General features: G+C 37.9%; 1 protein-coding gene across 4 annotated transcripts in view; it reads left to right on the forward strand.

Moving 5' to 3' along the window:
- The window catches only part of TICAM1 (toll like receptor adaptor molecule 1), an 843759-nt gene that overhangs the window by 368359 nt on the left and 454862 nt on the right, over positions 1 to 20538 (forward strand). For all 4 annotated transcript variants that reach the window (XM_044053784.1, XM_044053785.1, XM_044053783.1 and 1 more), the window contains exon 4: positions 522 to 641. The gene's annotated coding sequence lies outside the window, so the exon portion shown is untranslated. The remainder of the gene's footprint in view (positions 1 to 521; positions 642 to 20538) is intronic.

A 20538-nucleotide genomic window follows, 5' to 3' on the forward strand; every position in this document is an offset into this window, starting at 1 on the left:
TGCTAGGAACGCTGAGCTTTTATATTTTAAGTAGTTTTATTATAGGCCAGCATTTTCTTTGTTCAGTAGTTTTGGTTGAATAATTGTCAGACTTGTATTATGCTGACCTAATTTTAAAGGTGCTTTTCCCATGCTGATTTTAAGACTAGTTCCTTATCAGACCACAGATCTTGGTGAATTTTTGAATATTGGCTTACCAATGGCTCAGTGAGCTCTGTTCTATAAGAGGCCTCTTTTCAGATTCAGAAATGTAGGTATCCACGTAGAAGGGAATTTAATCATATCCTCTGCCTCCATTTTTTTTTCAGGTATATGAAAAATCCTTGTATTGCACCTTCATTCTGTAGGTAATCTAGTTTATTTATTAACCAAGGCTTCTGTTTTAACAAAGTCTTTGTTTCTTCTTTGAGTCACTCTTCCATGTCACTAAACCTGTTTCCTAATATTTTACTTTTCTATTGCTGTATCATCTTTTTAAGGTTGTCAGTTTGTTTAATACTGTTTTCTCTCAAATTTTCAAGGTTTTCTTGGAATTCACCCGTCTTCAAAGATCACTTCTGGTGTGTAGTCATCACTTGTAGATCCTTCATTTTGGACTCTGCGTGGGAGTACTTTGAGCTACCAGCCACAAAGGAAAATGAGTAAGTCTTTAGAGTAAATTGTCAGGAAAACTTTAGGATTTCTTTACATGTGTTTGCAGAATGTATTGTTGAAGGTATATGAAAAGGCTTGTGAAGCCATTTTCTCTCTAATTTGAATAATGGAGCCTTGGATTCGCCATTTCCAGTGAAAACATAAAGGGGGTGATGGTAATGGGATCCAACGAGGCTCTGGATCCATATTTCAGTCTTTTGGGCAGAGTGGATATTTCTAATGGATCTGAAACTTTTTTTCTTGATTTGTATGATCTTTTTTCTTGTTCTTCTTTATCTTTACTAGAATTCTTAGTTCTTTTCCCTCTCACTTTCTCCTTCTAATCCTTTACTTTATCCACCTCCTTAGCTGTGGGAGATGAAACTTCTGGAGTTGGGCGAGAGTGGTACTCCCCACTTTGGTGGAAAGAAGGCTGTTTATTTTGAGCTTATCTGCATGTCCCTGCAACGTTCTATCCCCAAAGGAAGTGCATACCTCATAGTCTGCATGCAAATGAGCTATTCCTAAGCAGTATACACACACAGTGTGTGGAACCTGTGGTAGTTCCTTGTGGCCACAGGCCAAAACATTTTTAAACCCTATGGTCTTACCTGACATACTGGGTGAAAATCGACAGTAAATTGCTGAAAGACTCAAACCAAACACAGCTACAACAGCAAAACAATGTCAGTAATAATAACTATATATAACTGGAAACACCACAAAAAGATTGGGGACACATCCATACAGTGAAACAGCTCTCTGTTAGGAAAGTGAAAATACTATTTTTTTTTCCTTTTTAAGAGGAGGATATGTTGAAAATATTTCCAAAAGTTGAATCACAAAAAAAACGAATTCTAAGAATAGACTTCAATAAATGCCAGGAACCCTCAAATCGCACATATTGCTAGATCAAGCCAAATGAGATCTGAGATAGTATGGGGACCAGAGACAATTTTGGGTAGGGGTAGAGTCAGAGCTCTGGATTCAAGCCCTTGAAAAGCACCAGTGTCAGATCTGATAACCCATTTGTTGAGTTGGATGAAAAAGGCAACATCAAGCCCAAATGTTAGTCTAATAGATTGAAAACAAAGATAGAATTATGAATGGATAAGAGGTAAATGCGGATAAATGCGGATGTCATTGACCTGCTGATTCATGCCTTTACTTTATAAAGTGTCTCTTGGTGGAAGCATATACTTATTGAAGAGGAGAAAACAATGAATCGTATGTCATATGCCGAAAGCAAGCCACTAAGAAATTCCCACAAGGTAAGAGATAAAATGGGTTAGAGCTCTGTCTGAAATTCCCACAGGCTATATTTGTTGACATTTGATTACCTGGAAAGTCTTGACTGGGTAGGAGGCCTAATGGGGAAAAAAGCTCCAAAGCATTACAAATCTTTTTAAGAGCAATAACTTTACAATCTTCAAAAATAATGCTTAAACATCTACAGTTTCTAATTATACCAAATTAGACATATGAAAATATTGGTTAAGAATAGGTATAAGTTAATGTTTAGAGAACTTTTTGCCATCTTATAGAGAGAGTAAAGGTAAGTTAGTGTAATACAAACAGCAGTTGCAGTATGAAGAGAGAGGAAAAGCAGGCTTATCTGTAGTACCTGCAACAAAGTATTTGACTTCCATGCATGGCTCAGACAGTGTACACCTGATATAGATGCTCTAACAGAAACCTGGCTCAAACCCCAGATATCCGACTCAGAAATACATCCCCCTGAATATCAGATATTATGAAAAGATAGACTTCATAAGAAAGGGGAGAGCTAGCATTAATATACTGTAACCACTTAAACATAATACCCCACCCAAAAACAGTTCCCATCTTCAATAATATGGAAATCCTTTTAGCATCACTATTTTTCAACAGCCATAAACAAATATCTATTGTCACCATCTATATTCCTCCAGGTCCCAATATCCCAACACTGGAAGACTTCCTATCATGGTCTAACCACTACATCTGAAATGAAACCATCATCCTCAGTGAAACTAATATACATTGGCTTAAACTAACAGATAACTTCAGAAACTCCATTAATCTGTTCAGATTTACACAACTTATACAAAACCCCATCACACACAACAATCAATCACCCTGAATCCACCTTAGACTGGATATTAGTATTCCACTCACAATACTACTCCAATCCCAACACACTTCCCAACACCCTAAGTGACCACTTACCAGCCCTGGTACACAGACTATCAACCTTCACCCCAAGCATTCATTCATACAAATATATCAAAAATCTAGCCAATTTTAGCTAGTCTCACTTTTGCAACCTATCACAAACACTAAACTGGAACCTATTGAAATGGCTTCCCTTAGACGAAGCAGAACATTACTTCAGTGCAGTCTTTCTAGATACCCTTAACTCCATAGCCCCCATAAGAAAAAAGAGAGTTAAACAGATAGCCATGCTCCTTGGCTATCTAAGTCAACCAAACAACTACTGATTAATAGAGACCAAACATGGCACAAATGGAGAAAAGATAAGACCCCACCCAGCAAAACTGCCTTCAAAATACTTAGAAGCAAAGCAGGCCATTAATCAGGACAGAAAGACCTACTTCTTTCAACAAATAAACACCCACAGTAATAATCCCAGACTTTTCTGGACATCTGTCAACTCATTACTAAATCCTGGCAGCACCCAAAACCCATCTCCTTTTCCAGACAAAAGCCCAGTTGAAATCGCTGAAATATTTAATAAAAACTTTGATATTATCCTTACAATAGTAAATGCAGACAATACCCCAACCCCCATTAACCCATCCACCATATCTCAAGGCAATATCAGCTCAATACCATCCTTCTAACTTCCAACCTGTAGCAACCTCTCAAATATGAACATTACTTGGCAAATTGAAACTGGGCTCCTTATCCGCTGATAATGTCCCCCCCAGAATAACTCAAAATACGTGCTAAGGCAATAGGTTTCCCAGTAAGTATCCTTATAAACTGATCACTTGCAGAACACACAGTCCCCCAGCTCTGGAAAAAAATCAGTAATCACCCCACTTCATAAAGGTGGAAACACTCATGATCTGTCTAATTTTAGACCCATTTCCATACTGTCCCCTCTATCTAAATTAATGGAAAAATGCATCCACAAACCACTGGTTGAATATCTAACCAGCAACAACCTACTATCCCATTCACAACATGGTTTAGTCATCCCACAGTACCAATACTGCCCTAATCTCCTTTACAAATTTCATCGATAGTGCCCTAGATAGTAACCTAACCTACTTGCATCAGTCCTGTTCCTGGGATAAGATGTCTCTGTGCTGGTCCTGCGGTAGTGCTGCTCATTCTTCGCTTCCTATTCCACACCAGAAAACTCACTCCAGAAGCTCCCCCCATTCATCAAAAGCCTAAGGAATACCTCCCGCCAATACCCCTGACTCTTCTCTGGAAGTTGCTGGTTATTGTTGGACTAAAGAAGTACTACTGAAGACTGCCCCTGAGTAACTTTTGGGAATGTAGGTAGCCTAAGACCAACTACTGTCTTTGCAAACTACATACTTAACGTTTGTATTTTCCTATAACTTCCCTTGTAAGTGAGCCAGCAGCCTACCGTAGACCACAAGACATTACTCCCCTCCTCTGGTCAACTGAATCCTACATATTTCCCTCTGTACAGGTTAAGTGTCCTCCACCCCCTTTTCAGCCTGCCTGTCTCTATTTCACCACTAGGTGGCAGAACCTACCATCCATAGGGCAATACATCTTTTATTTTATTTGGCTCCCCTGCTAAGTAGCTGTCTAGGTATCTTTTGAGCCATTGTTCTCCAACTGTATCCTGGTTCTTCCACCCCTGAACAGAATACCATAGATAATTTGCCCCTCTGTTTCTTTTCTGATAGTTAGTTATCTTACCTTTTTATACATATACTTTACCTTCTTATATTGCTTTCACAGCTGCAGTAGCTGATACTTTTTCTGCTGCTGGTTCTTCCTTCTGTTCTTCCCCGCTCAGTTCGCCCTACGGGCTCACTCCGCTCCCCTACCCTACACCCAAATCTCACCCACCCCCACCGCATCCATACTTATACCCACATAACCACACCTACTTCCTCTCCCACTAAACTCCACCCCTTCCTCCTTTATTTCCCTCCCCTGCACAACTTTCCTCCACCACAGATCCCATCAACTCCTTACTCAATACACCACACATCCCTAATCTCTCTTACTACTAACCATAAATATCCCCAAAAAACCCTAACATGCATCCAAAGTATAACACTCTTCTCCATTCAAATAGCTGCTTACGCTGGTTAATGCTCTTGTTTTTAAAAGTAAAAGTCAATTAAAATACGGAATTCAAGCAAGAGCAACAGCAAAGTAAAAACATAGACCAGATTTTTCTTCTTTCATACGAATTTCAAACTATTTGTTAATGATAAGCGCTTTCGCTAACAAGTAGCTTCATCAGATCATATACATTTTATAAAAAAACGTAATACTTAAATAGTGTGCATCATTAAGCAATTCATACAAAAGGACCAATCACTAGAATGCAAGAATACAGACATACGAAAAGCATTTAACTATTTAAGAACCAGTTTAAAATGTTTGTGGTCAACTTCCTTATGATAAATATATCTGTTGAACTTAAAACTAAAAACATATAACATTCCTATTGTTCATATAAGCATTTAAAATTATATAAATATATCTAAAAATATATATAATCTAAAATTGCATATAGACATATATGTAATTCCATCTAAACAGTAGTCTAAAAGTATATGTACATATATATATATATATATATATATATATATATATATATATATATATATATACATATATGTATATATATATATAAAGACTGTCATAAATTAGTATATTCATACATATATACATATATATACACATAACAAAGCATTATTAAACATTTGTGAAAAACTAAATATTTTTATAAAATTTTTTTAATATATTATGTATAAATGTCATTTTATATGCCTACGTTGTTTTAATGTAGGCTTTATTGATACCTTGTCATTTAAACCTAAACCTTTATCTGCTCTTAGTCTAATTATCCAACCATTTTCCTTTTCTTCCGTTCGTAACATAACATTTCCACCTCTAATATTATTTGTAATTACTTCTAAAACCCTAAATTTAAAATTGTTCACTACCTTTTAAATTTACATGCTTTGCTAGAGCATTCTGCATGTTATTTTTCTTAATGTTGTAAATATGTTCCCTTATTCTATCACGTAAAGGGCGATTTGTCTTTCCCACATAGAATGAGGAACAGATTACACATACTGCTAAATAAACAACGTTAGCAGTCATGCAGTCAGCATCTACTTCAAAGTGAAATATTTTTCCATTGTCAGGATGGTAAAAATCTGTGTTACTATCTATAAAGCTACAAAAGTTACAATGTCCACATTGTTTAGTACAACCAAAATTAGTATACTTTCCACCATTTATTTTAGAATAGCATAATAGCCTCTTCAGATTACTTTTATTTCTATATAGAAATGAAGGTGTTTTACCTACTATATGGTGAATTTCTTTGTCTGCCTTCAATATATTCCAGTGTTTACTAATAATTTTTTTGACTTCAAATAAATCTGTTGTATAATGCGTTGAAAATTTTACATTAGAGTGTACTGATATATCCTTTATCTTATATTCATCATAAGGCGGTCCAAAATAAGGTGAACCTTTTGTCTGACGTAATTCATGTATGTGTTTAAAAAGTTGGTTAACTTCAACTATCCCATAACCCCTATCTAAGAACAGAGTTTTTAGGCTAGATAAATCATTTTCTAAGCCACTTTGCAGTGGATTCAGCCTTGAACATCTCAGTGTTTGTCCTTTTATAATATTTCTAAAAACATGAGGCGGATGCATACTTGATCTATGCAATAGCATATTACAGTGACATGGTTTTCGAAAGACACCGGTGTTAATACCATTGTGTAGTCTTTCTACATAAATATCAAGGAAATTTACTTTTTTGAAGGAAAAGTTCATCGTAAATTTCAAGTAATTAGACTATTCATTGTTTCAAAAAAAGCTTCTAGCTCATTTACAGTGCCATTCCATATAATAAAAAGGTCATCTACAAACCTACGATATAAAGTGACATGCTTCTTAAATTGGGGCTCACAAAACAATACTGACTCCTTCCAAAAAGCTAGAAACATGTTGGCGTAGCTATTGGCACATGGGGAGCCCATAGCTACGCCTTCATGCTGTCTATAAAACTGGTCACCAAATATAAAAATATTGTTGTATAGTACCAGTTCCAAAAAATGAACAATTAAATCTATTAATACTTCAGAATAATCACTATGTTGTTTGAGGTAGGCTGAAACATAAGATAAACCCAATTCGTTAGGTATCACAGTAAAAAGGGATTGTATGTCTAAAGTGACAGAGACTCATATCAATGAATTCATCTTGTGTAGTACATTCGTAAAGATCAATCAAAAACTCCTTAGAATCACGTAGTACATATTCGTTGTTGTTCAAGATGCATCTTAAATGTTTTTCTATAAATACTGAGAGATGTTCAGTAACCCACCATCTTCCAGATACAATGGGCCTCATAGGTGGATCATTTGGATTTTTATGTATCTTAGGAAGTCCATAAATTATGGGTACAGATGGTTTATCAATAAAAAGATATTCAAATAAGTTTTTCTCAATCAGCTTACTCATAAATATATCTGACAAGGTATAATGTACATAATTACATGTATCAAGAACTTCTTGTTTGTTAATAGGAATATAGTTATCTTCTAACATAGACAAACATGGCTTTTATATAATGTGTATTATCCATTACAACAACCCCAGAGCCTTTGTCTACTGGTCTAATAATAATATCAGTATTTGCTTGTAATTTATTCATGCTTGCCCTTTAATTATACGTAAGGTTATCAAACTTCCTATATCTTTTATCTTCCCTTTTGTCATAATATTTATGTAAATCATCTTCAGTCACTTTCATAAACGCTTCCACTAAGGGATGGTTTATTGGAATAAAATCACTAAGATTTTTAAAAATAAATTCTTTTTTAACTTCATTAGTGTTAGTATTATCTTTATAAATATATTTAAGCATAACAGACCTACAAAAAATTTTTAGATCAGTTACAGTATCAACTAAACACCCAACTCTCTTTGTTATAAAACTAAGACTTTTACATAATAAAGAAATATCATATTGGGTTAACTCAGTACTAGATAAATTGTGGACTAGTTTCTTTGTCCACATTTTCTTTAGGGTAGCGTGTTGGTGAATTTCCCCTGAGAATTTTCTTTTTTGTCTTCCCCTGCTCATAGAGCGTGATCTCTTCGGACCCTTGTCTATGCGCACAGGTAGGGGAAAAGATAGATTAGCATCAAATACAGGATCGTTGACATCTTTTCTTATTTTTGGTTTAACAATAGGTTCATTTTCAGTTGTTGATTTATTTTTAATAATGTTAACTTTAGGATACAAACAACTATCTGTCTGTATGCTTGGATGTACTAATCTAATCACATCTGTTGAGTCATTACATGAAACATCATTTAAGACATAATTTGTGCTTTTTTCAACTACAATATCAGATACATTCTCAGCCCTACAATTGTGCATAGGGATAACACTATTTGTAGTATTAGATTTAGTACTAGTTATATCACAAGGTACATTTGAGACTTGCATCGAAGAAACATTGTTATTTATAGTATTGGACTTAGTACTAATTATGTCGCTAGATTCAAAACAGGTAGTGCATCAGTAACAACACTTGTGGTTTTTAAAAATTCTTCATTGTTAATAGTACTAGCATGTAATAGTAGCTCTAGATACTTGTTCTTCATGGACAGTAGCTCCGAGGCTATTTTCGTTATGCCTCGGCCAAGTGAAGACATTGCCAGTTCTAAAGTCCTTCAAATCACGCAAAACTTTACTTTTCTTTTGCTGTAACAGTTTTCTCTCATATGCTGATACACAATCGAGGAGACTCTCAAATGATGAATATGTTATGGTATCAGGAGAATCATTAAACAACTGTTTCTGTTTAAGGTTAATTGAATTGACAAGTTCCATTTCTTTAGGAGTAAAAAAGTCAATAAGAAGATTAAGGTACTTACGACTGGTTTCAAGATTAATTCGTTGCCAGCGCGCAAGCAGTTCTGGAAACTCCTGCCCTTGACTAGGCTTAGAAAATACCCGTAATCCTCGTGGTATAATATTATGGTCCAAACAGTATTTGAAATGCACGCGTTGTGCTTGTAAGCATTTTAGCTTACAAAAGTCCCTTTCAATCTCGTCGAGTATTTGCTGCAAGCTCTGCATATTGAAAGTCACTCCATTGACGCCATTTAAGGTGGTTTCTTCAAGTAAGAACCAGGAAGGATTCGAAACCTCATTGAGATATTTACGAAATCTCACTTCTAACGCTTCTTTGCCCCGGTGTTCACTTCTGGGCACGTAGTCCAGTTCTATATTGGACATCTTGTATCACGTAGTTGTTGAAACACTTTGCTTCCGTTAAGCAGCTAAATAACAAAGAGTAACTCAAGAAAAGAATTGTAATAGCTGCTTACGCTGGTTAATGCTCTTGTTTTTAAAAGTAAGTCAATTAAAATACGGGATTCAAGCAAGAGCAACAGCAAAGTAAAACATAGACCAGATTTTTCTTCTTTCATACGAATTTCAAACTGTTTATTAATGATAAGCGCTTTCGCTAACAAGTAGCTTCATCAGATCATATACATTTTATAAAAAAACGTAATACTTAGTGTGCATCATTAAGCAATTCATACAAAAGGACCAGTCACTAGAATGCAAGAATACAGACATACGAAAAGCATTTAACTATTTAAGAACCAGTTTAAAATGTTTGTGGTCAACTTCCTTATGATAAATATATCTGTTGAACTTAAAACTAAAAACATATAACATTCCTATTGTTCATATAAGCATTTAAAATTATATAAATATATCTAAAAATATATATAATCTAAAATTGCATATAGACATATATATAATTCCATCTAAACAGTAGTCTAAAAGTATATGTACATATATATATATATATATATATATATATATATATATATATATATGTATATATATGTATATATATAAAGACGGTCATAAATTAGTATATTCATACATATATACATATATATACACATAACAAAGCATTATTAAACATTTGTGAAAAAAAATATTTTTATAAAAAGGCAATATCAGCTCAATACCATCCTTCCAACCTGTAGCAACCTCTCAAATCCGAACAATACTTGGCAAATTGAAACCGGGCTCCTTATCTGCTGATAATGTCCCCCCCAGAATAACTCAAAATCCGTGCTAAGGCAATAGGTTTCCCAGTAAGTATCCTTATAAACTGATCACTTGCAGAACACACAGCCCCCCAGCTCTGGAAAAAAATCAGTAATCACCCCACTTCATAAAGGTGGAAACACTCATGATCTGTCTAATTTTAGACCCATTTCCATACTGTCCCCTCTATTTAAATTAATGGAAAAATGCATCCACAAACCACTGGTTGAATATCTAACCAGCAACAACCTACTATCCCATTCACAACATGGTTTTTAGTCATCCCACAGTACCATTACTGCCCTAATCTCCTTTACAAATTTCATCGATAGTGCCCTAGATAGTAACCTAACCTACTTACATCAGTCCTGTTCCTGGGATAAGACGCCCCTGTGCTGGTCCTGCGGTAGTGCTGCTCGTTCTTCGCCTCCTGTTCCACACCAGAAAACTCTCTCCAGAAGCTCCCCCCCATTCATCAAAAGTCTAAGGAATACCTCCCGCCAATACCCCTGACTCTTCTCTGGAAGTTGCTGGTTATTGTTGGACTAAAGAAGTACTACTGAAGACTGCCCCTGAGTAACTTTTGGGAATTTCCACACCAGAAAACTCTCCAGAAGCTCACCCCATTCATCAAAAGCCTAAGGAATACCTCCCGCCAATACCCCTGACTCTTCTCTGGAAGTTGCTGGTTATTGTTGGACTAAAGACGTACTACTGAAGACTGCCCCTGAGTAACTTTTGGGAATGTAGGTAGCCTAAGACCAGCTACTGTCTTTGCAAACTACATACTTAACGTTTGTATTTTCCTATAACTTCCCTTGTAAGTGAGCCAGCAGCCTACCGTAGACCACAAGACATTACTCCCCTCCTCTGGTCAACTGAATCCTACATATTTCCCTCCGTACAGGTTGTGTCCTCCACCCCCTTTTCAGCCTGCCTGTGTCTATTTCACCACTAGGTGGCAGCACCTACCATCCATAGGGCAATATATCTTTTATTTTATTTGGCTCCCCTGCTAAGTAGCTGTCTAGGTATCTTTTGAGCCATTGTTCTCCAACTATATCCTGGTTCTTCCACCCCTGAACAGAATACCATAGATAATTTGCCCCTCTGTTTCTTTTCTGATAGTTAGTTATCTTACCTTTTTATACATATACTTTACCTGCTTATATTGCTTTCACAGCTGCAGTGGCTGATACTTTTTCTGCTGCTGGTTCTTCCTTCTGTTCTTCCCCACTCAGTTCGCCCTACGGGCTCACTCCGCTCCCCTACCCTACACCCAAATCACACCCACCCCCACCACATCCATACTTATACCCACATAAACACACCTACTTCCTCTCCCACTAAACTCCACCCCTTCCTCCTTTATTTCCCTCCCCTGCACAACTTTCCTCCACCACAGATCCCATCAACTCCTTACTCAATACACCACACATCCCTAATCTCTCTTACTACTAACCATAAATATCCCAAAAAAACCAAACATGCATCCAAAGTATAACACTCTTCTCCATTCAAATACTTCTCTTACTTTACCTAACCTTCATCTACTACCTTACCCAGCCTAACAAGCTATCTCACTCCCCACTCTATCACACAACCTCCTCTTTCCACTTACTTCACCCCTACTCAGTCATACCAATATCTCCTACACTTTACCCTATCAAACCCAATCTCTGCTTTCACTTCAAACTTATTTCACTAAAAACTGCTACCCACACCCTACCAAACATATCTCCTACAACCTCTACTATTTATGACAAAAAACACATAAACCCATACTATACAATAGAAATTCTAACATCTCTACTTTTAGCTGGGGATGTACATCCTAACCCAGGCCCAAACACCTCCCCCCCTTCTAAATCCATTCGATTAGCATCCCTAAACGAACAAAGCTTAGCGAACAAATCTCCAAACCTTCAAGCCTGGTTACACTATAATAAACCAGATATCTTGGGCATATCTGAAACCTGGTTAAAACCCCATATAAAAGATGTGGAGATAATTCCTGCCCAACTACTCCATTATCAGAGCAGACAGAACCCAGCAAGAAGGAGGTGGTGTAGCTCTACTATACTCATCCTCTCTATCCATTACTCCTTACAATAAAGCTATTCCTCAATTCAACAATGCAGAATTAATAATAGGCCTACTTCGATTAAATAAACACAAAAATATTTGCATAACCTCGCTCTACATTCCCCCTGGTGACAATATCCCCACACTGGAAGATATCCTCTCCTGGTTCTCTTCCAATATTTCTAACAAAACCATTATCATGGGAGACCCATCACTTGGTCCACCATTCAATCCCATACCCCCTCCATTAACATCAACCTGTATAACTTCACTCAACTCATCAACTCCACTACTAGGCCCTCTAAAGACTTCTCTTCTGGCAGTACTATAGATTGGATATTAGTCTGTCACCCCCACAATTACCCTGATAGTGGAATTCTTCCTGACTCCCTAAGCGACCACCTTCCCATCTTTGCCACATGCCTCTCTTCTTCCCTACAAGTTTCTCATAACTACATCACTTTCAGAGAGCAAAAAAACTTCAACCCAGAAGCCTTCTCTAACTCCCTAAAATGCCTTAACTGGTACCCACTAAAAACTCTTCCCCTGGAAAGTGCTATCACTCACTTTAATTCCACTTTCTTAAACCTGTTAGATACACATGCTCCCTTAAAAATCAGAAGAATAAAAAACAAAACTACCCCTTGGCTAACTAAAAATACACTAACAACCATGCGACTAAGAGATAAAGCCTGGGCACGCTATCTGAAGCACAAATCTCCACTACTCTTAATTACTACAAAACTCTTCGTAACTCAGTAAAAAAGCTCATCACAGCAGACCGTCACAACTATTACTCTTCTCTTCAAAGTAAATACAAAAATGACCCATAAAACTTCTGGAGAGGTATAACCTCCCTCTTAAAACCCGGTACAACTGAAAACCCAACCCCCAACCCAAGCGTACAAGACAATGACCTTGCCACCGAGTTTAACTCTTTTTTTTCACTGACTGCATTTCCAAACTAACCTCTTCCTTCTCCTCCAACCATCCACCTCCAACTTCTCCTCTTCCCCCTTACTCCTCCTCCTTCTCCACTCTGTCATCCTACTACCTCCCAACCACTTAGATTCTCCCTGGAACCAATCCCTACTTCCACTATCAAAAAACTCCTGAAAAAGCTAAAACCTTGCACCAATGCCCCCGATGACATCCCCTCACACTTCCTCAGTATAGCTGCAGATGCTATCGCCCTGCCAATTAGTATCCTAATCAACCGCTCCATCCAAGAAAGTCACGTTCCTCAAATCTGGAAAAAGGCTTTTATAATTCCCTGTCATAAGAGGAAATAATACTAGTGTTACCAACTTCTGCCCCATTGCTATCCTCTCTCCTATTTCAAAAATTCTAGAGAAATGTATTCACCTTCAACTCCTTCCCTACGTACTAGACAACAATCTGCTAACTTCTACTCAACATGGCTTCCGTCCCAATCACAGCACTATGACAGCCCTCCTATCATTCCCTGAAAATGTGAACAAGGCTAGAGACTCTGGCCTCACTGTATCTACCATTCAACTTGATCTCTCCAAAGCTTTTGACACTATCTCCCATAACTTACTTCTGACTAAACTCTCTAAGCTAAACCTTTCACCTTCTGCTCTTAATTGGTTCACCAGCTATCCCTCGGACAGGCATCAAGCTGTTAAGTGGAAAAAATCCATCTCCTCTTTCCTAAATAGCCCCACAGGTGTTCCACAAGGTTCCATATTAGGACCCCTTCTCTTTAATATCTTTGTAAATGACTACTATCACTCTATCCCCTATGCTGACATCATCCAATATGCAGATGATTCTATAATCATCTGTGCTTCATCTTCCATTCCAACTCTCCAAAAGCTGACTCAGGATGCCTTCTCCACCACAGAACAGTGGATGAAAGACAACCATCTTGCACTTAATGCAGGTAAATCAAAACTAATGATATTCACCCCCTCTAAAACCAACACACTGGATCAACAACCATTCTCCATCACCAGTCAAAATAACAACCCACTTGAACTGGTAACTGAAGCCAAGCTTCTAGGAGTCCAAATTGATAATAACCTTACTTTCAAGTCCCATCTACTACAAAACATTAAAAAACCCACCAAAAACTAGGCCTGCTGTGCCGTCACAAACATTTCCTCTCACCTACTACCAAACTCACTCTCTCTACCGCATTTCTCTTACACTCCCTCCTTTATGGTGCCCCTCTTTTAACTAATCTACAATCATCTCTCAAAACAAAACTTTCGACCTGTTATAATAAAATAGCCAAATTTGCCACTAGCAATAAATCTTCAACCCATCACTGTGTACCACTCCACAAACTAAATTGGCTTGAACTTCCCAACTACCTCTCCTACACTCAACTAACATATGCACACACTCATTTTTCAACCATCCCTCTGTCCCTCCCTGTCCACTACCTTTAAAATTCACCATACTCAAAGACTTCTTAGATCTACTAATCAAAACCTAATAGAAGTCTATAGACCCCATCGTCCCCCAGGACATAACCTCCTCTCCTTTTCACTAGCACGCCTATGGAACTCCCTCCCACCCTCCATTCGTACCGTCACTAGCCTTCCTACCTTTACAAAATCACTCCACTCCTACCTATCATCCACATGGGAATGCTCCTGCTCCTACCCCACATAATCTTTCTATACTCTCTACTGTATTCCACCTTTTACTCTCTCTACCTCAGACAGTAATCTATTCCTTAATAGTTCCTATCCTCCTGAAAGCCTTATGCACCTATCTACTCACTTCCTTATCCTTGTGCCTATGATATAATTTGGTTTCAACTTTGTTTTATTATTTGATTGTATTAATGCTTAACTTTACTCATGTTAACCACTGCACCTCGTGATGTCATGTACAATAATTTGGATGTAAATCTCTATAATATGTAATCTGCATATAAATCTCTATAATATGTAATCTGTAATGGAGCTTTTCTCCCCAGGACTCCATTGAAAACGGGTTCTCTTGGCCCAATGGACTATCCTGGTAAACCAACAGCAAATAAATAATTAAATAAAATAAAATAAAAAGCATTCCACACAGTCTCCCATATTAAACTTATCCAGCTACTGCAATCACTAGGATGCTCTGATGACACCCTAACCTGGTTCACAAGCTACTTGGAAAACAGACAGCAGTCCTTAAAATGGCAGAATAACCTCTCTAGCTTTCTTCCAAATAACATAGGAGTGCCCCGGGGGTCATTCTTAAGACCCCTACTATACAACATTTTTATAAATTACTTGCATAGAGTTTCCTTTGACTGTACTACCATACAATATGCAGATGATTCAACTATAATCTGTACCTCCAATAACTTCTCTGACCTCCAAAAGTTGACACAAAAAGCCTTTACATCCATAGAACTCTTGCTAAACCAATCACAGCTGTTACTTAACCCTAATAAATCTAAACTACTCATGTTTGCATCTAAACCTGTTCCTACAGACTTTACTGTATTCTCCATAAACAAAACCCAAATAGAGTTAGTAAATCAGGCCAAACTGCTTGGAATTACTATTGACAGCAAACTTAGCTTTGACTTGCATATTAATAATGCAGTAAAAAAGACTTGCTTCAAATTAGGCAGACTTTAAAGAAACAAACAAAACTTGGACAAATCCATCCGAATAAAACTTTCAAAAAGTCTTCTTCCAACCTTACTCTGTGGGTCTCCTATCTTTACCAATCTCTACAACTCTTTGCACCACAAAACTGCAGTCCTGTTATAAGATTGCAAAATTCGCATCAGCCCAACCAAATCGCGCCCACTATTGCAAGGCCACTAGAGAACTAAACTGGCTAGAATTTGCACATTGCCTACATTACACACAACTTACCTTTGCCCATAAACTCATTTGTAAACCCGAGTTTTGCCCTTCCCTGAAGAATATCATTGAACCTTACATCCCATCCAAAAATCTACGCGCTAACAACAAACACCTACTTAAAGTATCAAAACCTAGTAAAAGAGCAGGTAGCTGCCTCTATTCCCATTCCATAACTAAGCTGTGGAACGCCCTCCCATCATCAGTCATGGAGTTAGACAACCTAATCTCCTTTAAAAGAAAACTAAAACCTCTCACATGCAACACATATCCACAGCCTCCTTAATCTAGCAAAACTGTTTCACATAGCAGATATACTTTTGTGTATGTCATACTGGTATACCATATGAGTTATCCCTAATCTTTAGTATCCTACCCCACACATCTATACAACTATCTTAACACATTTTCTCTTCTTTCACTTTCTACTTTTAATACTACCATTAAATACATACCACCTATAATCTATATATTCCCACCACCTAGTTATAAGTTTCTAACTATATCTATCCTACCTTTAAGTTTAACTCTAATTCTACCTTCCCACTCACTTACCTTTCCCTTTTCTTACCCCCCCCCAAAAAAGCTGTATTGTTTAATATTTCTAACTGTTTAATTTTCCTACGTGCTAATTTTTTACAACATATGTGCTGTTTAGATAGTTTTCTATATTATTTCACTTGCTTTATAAGTAAGTGTTTCCTTACAAATTCATGTAATGATTTTCATGTAACTTGGAGCTTTTCTCCCCGGGCCTCCACTGAAAATGGGTCCCAAGCCCAGTGGACTTTCCCGGACGACAAATGGCAATAAATAAATATTTTGAGTGAAAAGCCAGTGGAGAGAAATTGATAAACCCAAGGAAGTGCATGAAGATGGAAGAGTGAGGAGGTGTAAGGTATGAATAGGTACTTGCTCATATTTAGAGATATAGTTTATTCCTAAAGACATGCTGTAGGTGGATTGGACACTCTAAATTGGCCCTAGGCGTGAGTGCATGCATGTGTGTGCCTTCTCTGGAAGGTTGGGTGCTGGGCTGGCAAGTCAACACCGTAAAACTCCACTTCCAGTCATGAGTGGACAGGTGATCCAGTGTGGCGATGCCTAACCGGGAAAAGCCAAAAGAAGAGGAGGTTTATTCTGGTGTTTTATTTTACATTTGTTTACCAGGAAGGTCTGACTGGGCTAGTAGCCCGTTTTCAGCAAAAGCCCTTGGAGAAGAGCTCCAAAAAAAAGTAATAAGTTCAAACAGTAGAAACATTAGATGAGCATAACAAGTTGCATGCATAATTATACATAGAATTTAAAAGGGAACATAAAGAGCAAAGTATTATTCATAGGTTTGAATAGTATCATAAGTTATTTGTTTCACTGGATTAATAGAGAAATTGACTATTAAAATAACAGCACATCTTTATGCAGTACAATTAATGCATGATTTCAGATAGTTGGCTCAAGGAAGGAAGTACATTTTGTTTTAAAAAGAAATGTAGTTAGGCGTAGTAGGAAGTTAGGTTAAGATTTTGGTGGAGTGAGAGAGGAAGTAGCTTGTATGAACTGATCAGAGAAAAAGAAAAATGGGTAGGTATGTATTAAATTATCCTGTGGTAGTACAGGAGCATTGCCAATTGTTGTATAGTTGCTCCTTGAGCAGAAGTTTATAATTGGTGGTAGAGGTAGTGTTTATGTGATGGGGTATGGAGTTCCCGGATTTTGCTATTTGGTTAGAAAACAGTCACTGAAGCTGTTATTGACATTGGTAACTTTTACTAGCAGTTTATTGGATGAGCGAAGGGTACGGTAGATGGACTATGGTTGGATTGTTTTTGAGGGAAGGACACTTAATTGGGTTGGTGTATAATGGTGTGGGCAACTGTAAGTTGATTGAATGCTAGTAGGTGTGGTAGTTCAAGCTATCTTAACTGTTTTAAGGCAGTGCAGTGGTGTGTATGGTTGGGAAAGTTAGTTGCAAATTTAGCAATTTTGTGATAGCAAGCCTCTAGTTTAAGATCAGATTTCCTAAGGTTAGTGAAAATAGAGGAAGCATACATTAAGGTAGATAGGCATGTTTTGGCAATATGTTGTCTAGTGGTAGGGGTGAGAAATGTTTTGGCTCTATATAATGAACCCAGTTTAATGTGGACCTTTTTTATGGAGAGTGCTATATGTTTGCCATATTTTAGTGAGTTGTCGATAATGACATCCAGTAATTTGGTGTTCTCAACCGGTTCGATTTTTGTGTTGTTGGATGCAAGGATGTGAAGGGGGTGATGGAGATGAGATTCTGTTAGTGAAAAGCATAAGTTTTGTCTTATTACGGTTTAAGATAAGTTGATATTGTGTTACATAATGCTCTGTCAGTGAAGACCTTTTGGGTTCTAGTTTTGAGTTCAGGGAGGGTGGAAGCTGAGCAGATGATTGTGGCGTCATCTGCATATTGTACAGTCGTGGCTTGGTCAGTGGCAGAGCTAAGTTTATTGGTAAAGATGGAGAAGAGTAGAGGGCCTAGGATGGAGCCTTGTGGGACGTCAGCAGAGACTGGCAGGAGGGCAGAGAGTTCTTCCTACCATTTATGGACTGCCTGTTGACGTTCAGACAGGTAACTATGAAACTATGCAATACCAGAGTGGGAAAGATGAATGGTACTTAATTCATATAATAGTTTTTGATGGGAAATCGTGTCTGGAAGGTTGCTGATGCATGATAACCACTGGCAGGTAAGAGTTACTGAAACTAAGGAGGGTGGTAGTGGTGCTATGTTTAGGTCTAAAACCATGCTGGGAGCTAGGGAGCTAGAGAGGGCATTGTCTAGTAGTAGGTGGGACATTAGTTGTAAGTGTATACGTTTTTCTAGAATTTTGCTTAAGGGGGTAGTATGGCAATTGGTCTGTAGTTTAATTCTGTGGATGTTTCTCCTTTGTGAAGAGGAATTATGTGGGAGATTTTCCAGAGGGAGACGTATTGTTCAGAGATGGAGTGGTTAATGAGTATGGAGAATGGGTATGAGATAGTCTGCTGCTAACTTGAGAAACTCAGGGGGTAGCTGGTCTGTGGCAAGTGTTGGTTTTAGTTTGTAGAGGTGTTTTTGTGGGTAGTTTGCATGGGCTTAAAATAGAGTGTTGAGCAAGCACGAAGACAAATTTTGGCTTGGAAGCTTTTCAGAATGGCTTTGAAGGAGTGGAAGGAGGGGTATTGACCTGCTGGATACAGGTAAGGAGTTCCAGGCCTTAGCAATATGGTACAAGTACAGATGATGCCCAGTAGAGTTGATAGGTTTGTGATCATACAGGAATTTTTGGTCACTGGATCGTAATGACTGACTGGGAAAATAGTTGTGTACAATGTTTAATACTGGATAATTCTGTAGGTGATAAGCTTGTATGTTACTTGATGGGGGTAGTTCTAACCAAGTTAAGCTTTTTAGTGCTATATCGTTTGTCTTTTGGCTTTTCCCGGTAAGGGGTCGCCACAGCAGAACTCCAGTCCGCTAATGATTGGCAGTCGATTTTTACGAAATGCTGAGGTGCCAGCTCGACGCCCAACCTTCAACGAAGGCACGCCCATTTACGCATGCATGTCTTTCGAACGCTACCCAACCGCTGGGAGGATGTGCAGACTCCACACAGAAGGCACTCCCAAGCCCAGCCGAGAATCGAACGGGAGAACTTCGTGCTGTGAGGTAATTAGTGCTATACAGTGCTGGTTGTAAAATGGGTATTTGCTGTAAATTTAGCAGCTTTATTATAGCATCGTTCAGCTTTTGATTTTTGTGATGCATTGAGGTTAGTAAGAAAGGGAGCGCCATAAAGAAGTGTGGGGAGGAGATAAGTAGTGGCAAGGGTAGTTTTAGTCGTGTTTGAGAGTGTTTTTTGGCTTTGTAAAGCATCCCCAGTTTGATTTTATTTTTTATGCAGGTTTTTATCTGCACGCCAAATTTAAGATGATCATCCACTATCATCCCTAATGATTCACTATGAAGCAACTTCAATGATTGTATTATCAAAAGAGAGAATTTTAAAATTTGTCTTTTCATGGAAGAGTAATTGGTGGTGGTGGGGGGGGTTATCTTTTTGTTTGAACATGAGTTGAATTAGAAAGCAGTGTTTCAGAGGCTAACACTTCCAAAGTAATTATTTGGAGGTGTGCCTTGTCAGATGTGCAGTGTGTGGAGTCATCTGGGTCCTGTTGTGTGGAAGGTGTAGGTGAGAATGTTAAAGGGAAGAGGGTTAAGGACAGAGTCTTGTGGTAGACTGGCGGTGACTGGGAGCTGTGGAAAGAGGGTGGAGTGCCGTTTTACTGCGTGATACCAATTGAGCAAGTAGCTTTTGAACCGAGTGTGTTTTTGTGGATGTGTCAGATGTGTTTTTGTGGTTTGATTTCCTTTGATCTCCATCTTTGATTCCAGTCTGTCTGTATGCCTTTTTGTAATTCCTGTTAGACTATGTTTCAGGTAGTTCTGAGATGGTTTAATTTGATTTCCCCCTTTTGTTACCATTTTTTCTCTGGTTATGTTTGTTTAATGCTGTTCATCGGTGGATAAAAAGCAGGATTGCTTGTCCTTTAAAGATTGTATGTGTGTGTGAACCCCCCAAAAATAAATACAGCAAATGTGTTAAATGTCTTTGTGAGGCTTGTATTCCAGGGGAA

Source organism: Protopterus annectens, chromosome 13.part0 (assembly GCF_019279795.1).
Source record: "Protopterus annectens isolate FY-2018-M chromosome 13.part0, PAN1.0, whole genome shotgun sequence".
Lineage (NCBI taxonomy): Eukaryota > Metazoa > Chordata > Ceratodontiformes > Protopteridae > Protopterus > Protopterus annectens.